Source organism: Pithys albifrons, chromosome 3 (assembly GCF_047495875.1).
Source record: "Pithys albifrons albifrons isolate INPA30051 chromosome 3, PitAlb_v1, whole genome shotgun sequence".
Taxonomy (NCBI): domain Eukaryota; kingdom Metazoa; phylum Chordata; class Aves; order Passeriformes; family Thamnophilidae; genus Pithys; species Pithys albifrons.
This window is the reverse complement of record NC_092460.1, coordinates 70,976,065-70,988,693: the sequence shown is the minus strand read 5'-3', so window position 1 is coordinate 70,988,693 and position 12,629 is coordinate 70,976,065. Positions and strand designations below refer to the sequence as shown.

Sequence of the window (12,629 nt, the reverse complement as noted above, 5' to 3'; positions counted from 1 at the left end):
GCTGGATAAACACATCATGTGATGGGTGAGCAATTGGCTCACAGATTGAGCACAGAGGGCAATAGTGAATAGGGGAACATCGGACTAGTGACCTGTCACTATTGGGGTTCCACAGGGCTCCATCTTGGGCCCTGTGGTCTTCCTCATCTTCTAAATTACTTGAATGCGGGACTGGGAGGGATACTGAGCAAGTTTGCAGATGACCTAGAACTGCGAGAAGCTGTTGACTCCCTCAAAGGCAGGGAGGACCTGCAGAGAGTCCTGAACAAACCAGAGGACTGGGAAATCACCAACCATAAGAAGATCAACAAGGGAAAGTGCTGGATTGTGTACCTGGGATGGAGCAACCCTGGATGTTTGTACAGACTGGGCAATGAGATGCTGGAAAACAGTGCCATGGAAAGGGACCTGGGGGTCCTGGTCGACAGCAATATAAGTCTACTATATAAGGCTGCTTTTCCAATATGAGGGAGCAAGTGCTGGTGGCTACAAACTTTATTTGTATTTATATGGATCTCAACCATGGATCAGTAACAGGTACAAAAAACACTGAAAAGATATGGTTGTAGTTAGTCGTAAATACCCTCCACATGGCTTGGACCAATACTTTCCTCATGAGGAAATAATGTTTCTTAAAAGCCTGATAAAACTAAAAAATACTTTTCAGGAAAGTTGAAGAAAGTGTTTTTTATTTAACAAGGTGGAAGTGCATCAAAACAAGAGTCTTTTAAAGTTGCTTTCTACAATTTCTATTGCATTCTCTGATAAGACAACCCTCTAAAAGCAGTGCTAATTGCTGGGGTTAAAGTTACAGTTTATTTGTTAGCAATTGTATCAAGATATACTATTCTTTACAAATATATAGGTTATGGTAATATCCTAAATGCCGAAGAGAAAGAAAAAGAAAAAGTACACATCACAGACCAGAGAGAAAATCCCACTGCATTCCATGGTGCAGCATGCACAGGATAGGACACCAAAAAAACACCTCTAACATATGAAGAGAGAGTTTGTAGTGAGGGATGAAAGAAACTCATATTCTAAACTGTGCAACACAAGAGAAATTACAGCCAACTATGATAACATGAATGCAGTATCAGTGGTTGTTTGGTTTTTTGGTTGTGTTTTGGGGTGGTTTTTTAGATATTCATGTAGTATCCATGTAAGCCTCTCACATAATTTCTCAGCTTTTGTGTGGACATGACACAACAAGTGGCTAAATAAGCTGTGCTGGAGCCACAGCCACCTGTGGCAATCATCCTGCCTCCTCATTCTCTGGGTTCCCATTTGTTCTCCTGTTACAGCCATATTGTGCTCATTCATGCAGTCATTTGCTAAACCAATCTGGCTGCTCAAGAGTGAGTAATAACTTGTAAGCCTCTGTGATAAGGCACTTCACTTGCTGGAGCCTGGCACACCAACAGGAATTGTGACCGACACTCCCACCCCAGCATTCAGCCCTGAACATCCATCCCTTCCACTGAGGATCAGTAGTGCTTGGGGTTTGTCATGTTCTCGGGTTTTACAGAGCTCAGACCACCCTGGCTACCAAGAGGTGAGCCAGGGGTAAGGTTACTTGTCCTGTGAAAATACTTTGGCAGCCATGCCAGCATAAGCCTTCTCCCTGCCACCCTGGGGCTGCCTCCTGCCAGCCCCTCTGTGCAGCTGTCTGCTGGGCAAGGCAGTGTGGCCACACGGGTGCCTGTGCTGGCATGGATGGCTGTGGCCACACAGTGAGCCCAGCAGAGGGTCATGCAGGGTGGGAAATAAGGATGAGGCAGTGGGAGAGGCAGCCCAGCAATGGGGAAGCCTCTGCACCAAGAAATCTACCAAAAGGCAACAAAATGTACTCCTCATCCCACTTAGTGAGTTAAGAACAGAAGGACTTGCCTACCTGCTTGAGATGGTTGTGCCTTTAAGAGTCTCCTGTACAACTGCAAACAAGCAGGGCTGGTCTTGGCACCTGCTCTGAGTCCTTGAATATCCCTATTCAGAGGAAGCTATTGTGCCTTGAGCTCATGCTTCACCTGAAGCCAAGTGAATTTTCCAAGTTCAGACATGCTCTCTGGGTGCTCATGGCTTTAACTACATAGAAGATTATATAGATGGCTAAAAATTCACAGAATTGGGCTCTTAAACATTGTCCTAAATGTGTTTTTTCAACAAATACCACATTGTTACTTCAGAGGTTGCCAAAAAAGTCCAGGATGACCAGGAAGTTTTGTGACAGCAGCCTACAGGAACCTGCCGTGCAGCTGGGAACAGAGGTGGCACCAGACAGGGGTATTTTCAGGATGTTTTGGCCAGAGGCAGAGGTCACAGGGTGAGGGCAGCAGCAGCCCCATCCACAGCCATGCAGCCCCCAGGTTACAGCACTGACAGCTATGCCAAAGCAAGAGCTGAAAAATTCTTGCCATGTCTGATGTTAATTAGCAACAACTTAGATCTGGATAAGGCAAAAACTGATCTGCCTGTCTTGGAGTACTGAAATGTGGATTAAGGATACATTACAGATCTGTTTACAGCTCACAGCAGATTTCTTTTCAAAGGACCCTAAAGTATCTCTTTTTATCTCTTAGAAAGATATATACATTATGCACATTGAACACTGTATCACTATTTTTGCACATATAAAAGAAAAAGGCTGCATTTGTGCTCTTCATAACTTAAAGCTTTACCTGAAAGGCACAAATACAAAAAAATAAGCCAAACTGATTTTCTTTTCTTGTCAGCCTGCTCCTGTATTTTTCCCCCAGTGATCTATAAGGGGAAAAAAATGTCACCACTCCCCAAGAGAAGCCATTAACAAATCCTTTTTTATCTTGCAGCTAAAGTAATGACAATCTTATTGACAGTGCAGCAGAACAAACAATGTCTTATTGAAAGCTCCAGTGCTGGAGGATTTGGGCTGTCCTCAGGACTTGAGACCAAGTAATGAAAACAGGTTGATACTAAATCAAACATAATGTCCACTTTAGTTCTCCAATAGCCTTAGCAGTGCACAGCACGCAGAAGATGTGCATAGTTCATTCAGGTATCATATGTACTACAAAATCAAGTACCAGCACCTTACTACAAGAAGTATGCCCAAAGTAGCAAGCAGTTAAAGTGTGATTTAGGGTACATATGGGAACAGTGCTGGATTTTTTCCTAAAGACTGTACTTGACATAAGGATGGACCTGGAAACACAGACACTCTCCATTTCTTACAAGCTGTTTTAGCCATATCAGAGTCTAAGACAAGTTATTTGCTAATTTTTGTATCTCATCAAATTAATTGGACCAGCTGTGGACATAAGTGACTAGCAAACATGAGTTAATGATTTGGGATTTGGTTGTCATATCTGTGCATGATCTTGTTAAAATTATTAATGTACCTTTGTTCTTCAGACAGAATCTCCTTCTTGTAGTTTCATCTCTCAGTATCTTGTGGGTAGGAAGAGACTTTTGCCACCCAGGTATCAGTTGGGTCCACAGTACACATTTGGCTTTGTACAGATGAAAAATCAGTCAGACAGAAAATGTAACTGTGCCTCTCAAATTCACTGAAGCAAAGGGAAACAAAAATGCAGAAAACAGATGTGTTGTAGCACTACAGCCTACAGCTTCAAGTAATCTATGCCACCCATGTCATAGCTCAATCACCCCCTGTGTCCCCAAGGAAGCTTTCCTGCACTTTTTTCCACTAGTGTTCACCTGACATCTGAAGAACCAGCTCAAGATGCAAAACTAGGAGAGATTTAACTAAAATCATACAAATACTGAATATTCTTCTACCAGCTCATCACAGGGCCAGTGAATACAATTGCTGATGCACGGAAAGTGCAGGGCACCATGTCATGGCACAGCAGAGTAGGACAGCAGGACCATTTGGAGTGCTTCAAACTCTCACAGACATGGCATCCAGGCTGGGGAGGTAGAAGAGGCAGCTGAGTGGATCTAACAGATTTCTGCTACCAAAGGTTGTTATTCTCCCTCTCCATAAACTTACACTATGTGAAGACAATTCAACTCACCAACTCAGCAGAAAATTACCCTGTTTTTATCTATTCAGTATTATTCTGGATCAGCAAGTCAACCTGGCTCCTTACAGATCAAAACAGCACCAGAATCAGAGCAAGGGGTGAGGGAACACACAGTCAGAAGCTGGGTGATCAAACCTGCCCTCTCAACTGAGCCATCCTCAGCCTTGCATGGGATGAACTGCAGCTCTCAAAGCTCCATTACTTCAGAGAACAGTAACTCAGTTTGCAAATGCTTTTTTTATTCTTGTCTTTATTTCTGTATTTACAAAGCCAATGCATCACATTTTGTACAGCACAGACTAAGAAAGAATGTGAACATACATTAAGAAATTCAATTTACTGGTATTAAATTTAACAGATCTTATATTAAATACAACTTTTACTGTTGAGTAAACAAAGATTAATATTAAACCCTGACTGTGCTAGAGCAGGAGTGAGCAATATGTGATTTCTTACCTTGTGAGTATGCATCTTCCAAATGCAGAGGCGAGGCCAGGACAAAAGTGGAAGGGGACAAAATTCTAATCCCCTGAGGAAGCTGAACATCCACCAAGGCTTGGCCAGGAGGATGCTGGGTGACTTGTGACAGAGCAAGGCCTGTTCTCAGAAGTGGCTCCTCAAAAAAGCTTCTAATAATGCTGGCAAACAACTGGCTCAGGAATATATCACTTCCATTTTCCAGATATCCCTCTTCAATTAAAGCTGAATTCTCAGGGAAAAAAAAGCTTATTAAATATTTACATAGACATTTTAATAGAGAAAGAAATTCTTACAATAACTGTCAGGACATTCCCAGTGGTTCTTCTCTCATATTTGCTGCTATAGGTTCTACATGGTTGTTAGTGGCTCTGTGCAACACCCTCCTAAAAGATTATTCCTCATTTAATGCACAAGGTGACCTGTGAGTTCAGACAGCCAAGCCCAAAGAGACCGCATTCATTATGGTGGCCAAGAAGATCTCCAACTTCCCTCTTCTTCACCCAGGAATAAGATATAAGCATGCCCAAACAATAATTCTGAGTTGGACAGCTTGTCCCCTCTCCAGCCTTAGAATTGCACAATTTGTGCATATGATCTAATAAACATACTCTGATTTGTCTTGCTTTTAGAAAAATAAGAAATACCCAGTTCATCCACTTTGAAATCCCATAATGAGTCACATTTGTGCAAAAATTCCCAAACCTCTGCTTTCTCCTCTTGCTTCTGGTTTTCAGCTGGTCTTCCAAAAAAGGAGGACTCATTTTCCTTTCACAAATAGCTGAAGGAGTACAAAAAAATCTCACGAATTAATGTATTGCTCTTTGCATTGATTTAATTGATTCTTGTTGACTGGCCTTAAATGGGATTGTGAAAGTTCAGGGCATGCTGTAGGTAAAATTTTTGATTGCCTAACACTGGAAAGGTTGGAAAATTGTAAACACATAGTGTGAAAAAGTTATTTACTACTTTACTTCAAAAATCTTCATGAATCAGTTCACAGGCCACTTAAGTCCATGTCATCTAATGAAGTTTCTCAATCATATTGGAAATATGTGAATGGAAAGGTTACGTTTAGCCAAAATTTGTAAAATTCTTACAGGTAAGTCTAGCCTGATCTTTTTAACAATTCTAAATGCAGGAACATAAAGTACAACACAGCTATTCTTGATGCAGAAAAACAGCTTTCAAAAGTGCATATTTCATGCTCAGTATAACCAAGTACGATGGGTCCCCCTGCTCCTATTTTATAACAAAACCACTGGAGGAGTTGTTTGCACTCTACATTTTCAAAGCACCTTCTCAGTCAAGTGCATGGTGCATTTCAGTGAAGGATGAGGTTCTCCAAAAGCCTTTGGAAATGTATTTTGCAGAAAGATCAGAAGAGTCATCTTTGGTCTGTTTTCCTCTTTTAATTTGACTGACACAGAAGAACCTGTCCTATGTTGCCTTCCAGGTCAAGAAAATACATCTCTATTCAGTCATGATGAAACATGGAGTGGATTTTTATTTTCATTAAATAAACACTGAAGATAAGATAATCCCAATTACTAATAAGCTTCAGATATATTAAAGAAACAAATTAACTATCATATACAATAATTTCCAAAATTATCATAAGTAAAGAAACACTAGAAACAACAGTAATCTGGTGAGCAGTCCCACACCTTGCCCTTCTCTGTAAGATCCCATCTCTAAGATGATACACAAATATCTAGTCCAAGATTTTTTTCTTGGTATTGTAAAAAGTATATTACCAAATGTCTTAAAGGAACAAATGTCTTAAAGTAATGTCTGAGAAGACAAACTGAGCTTGTAGGCTGATACTGATCTCAACGAGGAGCAAGGGACAAGGCTGGGGTCGGGGCATTCCTCCAGCCTGGCTGATGGCACCACCACTTCAAAGCACAGCAAGGAAAATGAGCAGTGAAGGCAGACGGAGAGGCAAGCCACAGGACCAAGTTTCACCTAAATCAGCATGATAATCACATTTCTTCACAGAACATTGTCCTTAACAAAGGTTGTTCTTACCCTGCTTCTTAATAAAGGGGATAATAACTCATGAGAACAACAAGCACAGAAGGTATTTCTAGTCAGCTTTGTTCTTGTGTTTGGCCGGTTCATGTGCAGCCTAAGGGCATGAATAGAGAGACTACGGAGGGGATTAACAGACTTTCTTTGCAGCAGGGCTCATGTGCCAAAGCGATGACTCTATTAGCATTGTTTCCCTTTAAAGATTTGTTGTACTCCTAAACCAGCACAAAGGCATCAAACTGTTTCCTGGAGCCCCATATTCTCTGAAAAGGAGGGAGGCCTCACTTGAACATCCAAATACTTTGGTGTTTATCCTTCCATCTGGGATAACCCAACTAGATTTTCCACCTCCCATTTGCAGCCATCATGAGAGACAAGGTTTCTGTGGGGATTTTACACCCCTACAAGCTCCACATGAGCAGAGTCACTTCTCAGCTACAGCACTGTAACACAGAATGCTATTTGATGAACAGGATGTTAGTGATGACTGTGGTCTTTCACTCTTCTGTGTACTGGCAGAGTAACAGAATGCTACAGAGAATGGAGAATACAGGTATTTAAAAGCTAAGCCTCACCTCCACAAGTTTTAGGCTCTGGAGCGTAGACATCTATAACCAAGCAAGCCACTCCAGGATCCCTTTGTAACTAACAGAGAAAAACTGGCACTTTTCAGGTGTGATCCTTCTGATCCATTTTCATTGATATCAGGATGTGGTGAATCACCTGGAGGTAAATGAGAACTGGTTCAGTTGTCTGTAGATGACAAGGCAGGGTTGTATTTCTACTTCTGTTTTCTCTCTCCCATAGACAATTTCTTTTACTAAGTTCACAAACCAGCTTCTCAGTTTGGGGGGTTTTGTTTGTTGTTTTTAAATAGAATCTTGTATTTGTAAAGCTTTTTAAAAATTAATTATTCCCTTTTTAGAGATAGATCTCACATAAACATAAAATTCCTAGAGAACTTGGAGTGGCACAGCAGAGAGTGCAGTGACTTCCCATGGAGTGAACAGCTGGGGAAAGACAATGTGAACACATCCATCACCAGAGGAGCAGCAGGACTTTGCTCTGCACTAAGCGCTTCATAGGATCCACCAGAATGTCTGCACATGTTACTAAATTAAATATGGTCACTGACTTAAACACATCTTTGGACCAGCTCTAGATTCCCAGCACGTCAAAGGATGGAGCTCTCACAGGCTATCGCTGACACCATTCCCACAGATAGATGCATCTTTAAGCAATTTGAAAAATTGATCATTTTGATTTTGACCATCCCTGTGTGGGCAAGGTCTCTCTGGTGTGCCACAATCAGCTGTGTGATCCTGTCTGATAACACGCAGTGCTCAGTTTAAGCAACTAGAAACAACAAGCTGCATGACAGGATAATCATTCATTCCAGGTGCCTCATGCATTGCCAGGATGAAGGCTGAGAGCCATCTAAACAGCTAACTGTGAATTACTACACCATAGATCAAAGTCAGTGGTATCATTTATTGATTATTTATAGAGTTGTGTAGTATTAATATATGCAGAAGCAGCTGTCTTTCCCTCTGGTGGAATTTGCTTTTGTGAGCAACGGGACAGACCAAGGGGATGAAGAACCAAAAGCTGAGCAAAGCCTTCCTGAATTAACAGGAGAGCTCCAGAAGTAGGTCACAAACCCACTCAGTAGATAGATAGGTCCTTCTCTCATTACACTATTTTTAAGCAACAGGACCAGATCCTCAGCTAGTACAATGGAGTTTGGTGCTAATGATTCCATTTCAACCAGACATATTGACACTTCTTGAAAATCTGGCCAGTGATAATTTAAATATAAAGAAATACCCCACAACACACCTCCATTACAAACTCAAAAGATATATCTGGTGTACAGTAACACTAAGCAGGACAGGCAATGCGTTGCAGTAATAGTAAAACTTTAATGTTCCTCAAGACGTGGGGCCAAAGTGCTTTTACTGCTGAGTGATTAATACATTATAGAGATGAAATGGTCTCTATGTATTTATATAACAGATATTGCTGCCTTATTCACTGGTCCATGTTTTTTGCTTACCAATACATTAGAGCTTCCCTCTAGAACTTCTTCCACTTGAGGACTGTATCTCTGAAAATTTAAAAGCACTCTTAGTTTTACAGAAATCCTCTTGATTTACAGAAATCAACTCCCATTTAAATACCCAATTAATCTTATAGCAAGCATTTCCCAGCAATTTCACTTTTCAATCTATTTATGGGCCTGCTGTCTGCAACACCTTACAATGCAGCAAGACCAGCTTGCTTAGTCTGCTAACATTCGTACAGCAATTTTTACATGAAAAATGGAATTTTAAAGAATGAAGTATATATCTCTTAGCAACATTTAAAATTAAGTAAAAAAAGAAAAACTTATTTGGGTCTTTTTGTTACAAGAACTGAATGGGAAATGTTTTCCCTCCTCAGATAGTTTCTAAGAATCCAAACTCTTCTATTTTGGAACAAAAGGCAAACCCAAGACCTTGGGAAGTTTTCCACAAACATATTTCAAGGCCTGGAAAAGGTTGGAGTAAATTTCACCAGGGGTTTGAGGAAAGCAGACTGAGGTCTCTATGCTAGTGTGTAATTATCTAAAATGACAGCATGAAAATATTTCATTAGAAAACACTCAGTGAGTCCTTCCCAGCTAAGTCCTATCCCAGTTACCATCCAACATGGGGGCACATTCCTGCCAAGTTTGAAACTAAGGAGGCCTGACTGTAGTCAAAGACTTCAGCATTCTAGGATGGTCCCTGGTGGAGGCCCATGGTGGGAGGAAAGAAGAACTGATCCTCTACTCCTCTTCCTTCATCCTCCTAGCTTGGACCAGAAACATCACCCTTTAGCCAAGAACATTTCTGTAAGGATTTGTGCATGTTCACAGAAAAAAACCCAGTATTTTTCCTTAACAGATTCAATTTAGAATAATCAGTTTAGGTGATGACAAAAAAAAAGGATTGAAAGATATTCACTGCACAGAAAGTGTGTGAATGTGCAAAAAAAAAAAAAATAAAATCAACCTATAGATCTCACAGTGTGAAAATTAGCATAGTTCTACGAAGCCCTAAAACCAAAATATTGCTGCTAAAATGCATCTAAGTCCATTACACAGAGCAGGTAAAAATCAATGCCTAACTTCTCCCAGATTTGTCATGGAATTTGATGAAAATTTAAAAAAATCCAGTTTTTATGTGACACTTTCCACTTAGGGACATTATTTACATTTTGTGACCATTTGCAATCCAAAAGCTGATATTGTCTAGGACTGAAATTTTTAGTTGTCAGAGTTGATTTTATGACTGTTTTCATTTTGCTTTTAGGCTGATTTTCAGTGCTCTGTATCTGTAAAGAAGTATGTTTGGTTTTATCCTTCCTAGGATGTTTGATGAAGACCTGATCCATGCTCTATAGGTAGACTATACCTTGTAGAAGGTTGGAAAAGTTCCATCACTTTTGTATTGATTAGTCAAAAAGCTACATAGATGCTAGGTGATTTTTAAGATTTACAGTTGTAAACATAAGTGTTAAAGGAATTTTCAGTCAAGACACCTGAGTATTTTAGAACTGGATCTTGGGAATATATCAAATTTAGCTCAACAAATGTTCAGGAATTTAAATTAGGAAAGACTACAATTCACAAATAATCTTGCATTACAAAAAAAAAAAGTTGGTTATTTTGATCACTTACAAAGGTATGCAATATTTTCCTATCTATAACTTACATTTGTTATTGATAGTTTAGCTTAGAAATAAAATGACATGTACAGTACTGCATGAAGATAAGTACTGATTTGCATTGCTTTGTGAAGACTGGATTTATTTTAAAACATATTTTCTTCATTGTAAAACCAGTCCCCAAAACAGAATCCAAATTAAGTTGTTGGGGTGTTTTTCCCCTACAGATAGAAAGGAAGGCAGTGCAACTGCTTGTTTAGTCTTCTGTTATGTTAATGAGCCAAGAGTTTCCCGAGAGGGCCCAGGCAAGGGTGAGCATGTCTGAGGGCCAGCGTGCTCTCAGGACCAAAAAACTTCTAGGGTAGGAAGGCAGCCCCATGCTGCCAGCCTGGCTCCTGCCTTTCCACTTATCAGGAGGCATTTTGGGGGTTCATTTGTGGAAAAGTCCCCTACAGCATCCAATATATCACTTGCATGTAACACACAACAGGTCGTCCTAGTTACAGCAGCCAGGACCGGTTTATCATTGTGTGGGTGTAACCAAAATTGTGTGTTCTACACCCTCTCTGTAATTTCTCATGAACTGTTAGTAATGGATCATTTGCAGCAGATGCCCAGGGCACACCTGACTCTCAGTTACAAGTTGGGTGTTAAAGAACCCTGTGAGGCACAGGAATGTTTCTGCTTTCACACCATTGACTCAGCTGTGACAACTCCCCTCCGGGATTCATGGAGACACACCATTCACAACTCTACTGCTTCCTTTGAGAACACATGCAGAGTCAGTCTCAAGGAGAAAAGAAAACGCAGAAAGAATCATTCCTCGCCAATATTGCCTGAGGAGACTTTCTGCTGTGCCTTTTGCGACCAGACTTGCCTATCCCGTATCGGCCTTTTTAGCCACCAGCACGCTTGCAGCAAGCGTGGGTAGTGCCCTCCCCAAATCTTCATTCACGAAGCCTGGCCATGATGATGATGAATATAGAGTCTATTTCTAAAATGCAGACTATGTTGAAAGTGGGCTACAAAATAATGCTGTTAGTGAAGGTTTTAAAGATAAACAGTCATTAGTCTTCCAGATGAGTACAAGATTGTATGAAATGGAATAAAGATGAGGGCACTTCACAACTGAGGCAGCAAAAGTTACATTATAAATTTCAACATGCTGCCATGCTACATGAGTTACATTAAATTATTTTTCCTATATTTGAACTTATTAGCTGTTCCCTCTTTCTTTAAAGAGGACACTCTCCCATGGAAAATTATTAAAAATCTATTAACATGAAAAGCCAATCCATTCTGAATGTTAATAAAATACAAATACAGATTGTCTTTCTTATTCTGTCAGAAGAAGGAAGACAGTGTAGCCAGACTCATTTCTAAAGCATGGTTGATATGGCAGGAATGGCAAATAGCCAACTCTCCTCACCAGCAGCAATGCTGAGCAGTTTTCTAAAGCCATGATAAAAATAATTTGCCAGATATCTTTATCCTTTGCATCCATATTCTGAAGCATGGCTTAGGAATCTTTCGAATTGGGAAAATCTCACAAGATATGAAGATGATTATGCCATATTTTCTGTCATTTTTCTACTGAAGACCCCTTAAGAAAATTTTGCTCAGTCTAAAAGCAAGTGACTTTTATTCTAGAAAGAGTGAGTATGCAAGACATGAGCTCAATAGATGTGAGACAGAGTCTGGGATGGAAAACCTTGTATGTTCTTAACAGTAAGAGTACTATACACCAACTTGAAATTTCAAAGTTCATCTGAAAAAATATTGCAGTTGTTGTATAACACTATTGTTTTTAACACTTGACTTTGCAAATTATCTTCATATACATTACAATTAAAAAAAAAGAAAAAGAAAAGGCAATCTGATATTTGAGGCCTACGTAAGCATTCCTACACTTAGTCATCAGAAAACTATCAGAAACCCATGTGCTTTAGGTTACACAAACCTATTATTTTTGTCTGGGCACTATAAAGGCAATGCCTTTACACAGTCTTTTATTCTACGAGTGGTTTTGCCCACATATATACTCAATTTCACATAAGCATCCCAAATCCACTCAGCCCTCCTGCCCCCCAAACTGAGATCTGTATGACAGCCTAAATTCCTTAGATAAACTCCCCTAAGTAAAGTTAGCACGTGCAAAGGCCTCTGAGAACACAGAGAGCCAGTCACAGAGGGCTATAAGATAAAGCATTCCAGCTATTTTAGCATTACAGCTGCTGTCTTCCCAAATCCTCTCTAACGACTACAAACCATTTGAAATGAAAAGACATTAATTGGGTCAGAAAAAAATTAGAAGTAAAGTAGAACAGAAATGTAATTATATAATATAGAAAAGAGAATTTTAAAAAAATTAATGAAAAGAAAAATGTTTGCTGAGCACATCCC

The 12,629-nt window shown here is 40.0% G+C and overlaps 1 protein-coding gene across 5 annotated transcripts in view; it reads right to left on the bottom strand.

The window, feature by feature from the left end:
• Positions 1-12,629, bottom strand: part of LOC139670523 (uncharacterized) — a 94,391-nt gene that overhangs the window by 12,793 nt on the left and 68,969 nt on the right. For all 5 annotated transcript variants that reach the window (XR_011697499.1, XR_011697500.1, XR_011697501.1 and 2 more), the window contains 4 exons: positions 8,593-8,643; positions 7,112-7,259; positions 4,482-4,727; positions 3,378-3,545 (listed from right to left, as the gene is read on the bottom strand). The gene's annotated coding sequence lies outside the window, so the exon portion shown is untranslated. The remainder of the gene's footprint in view (positions 1-3,377; positions 3,546-4,481; positions 4,728-7,111; positions 7,260-8,592; positions 8,644-12,629) is intronic.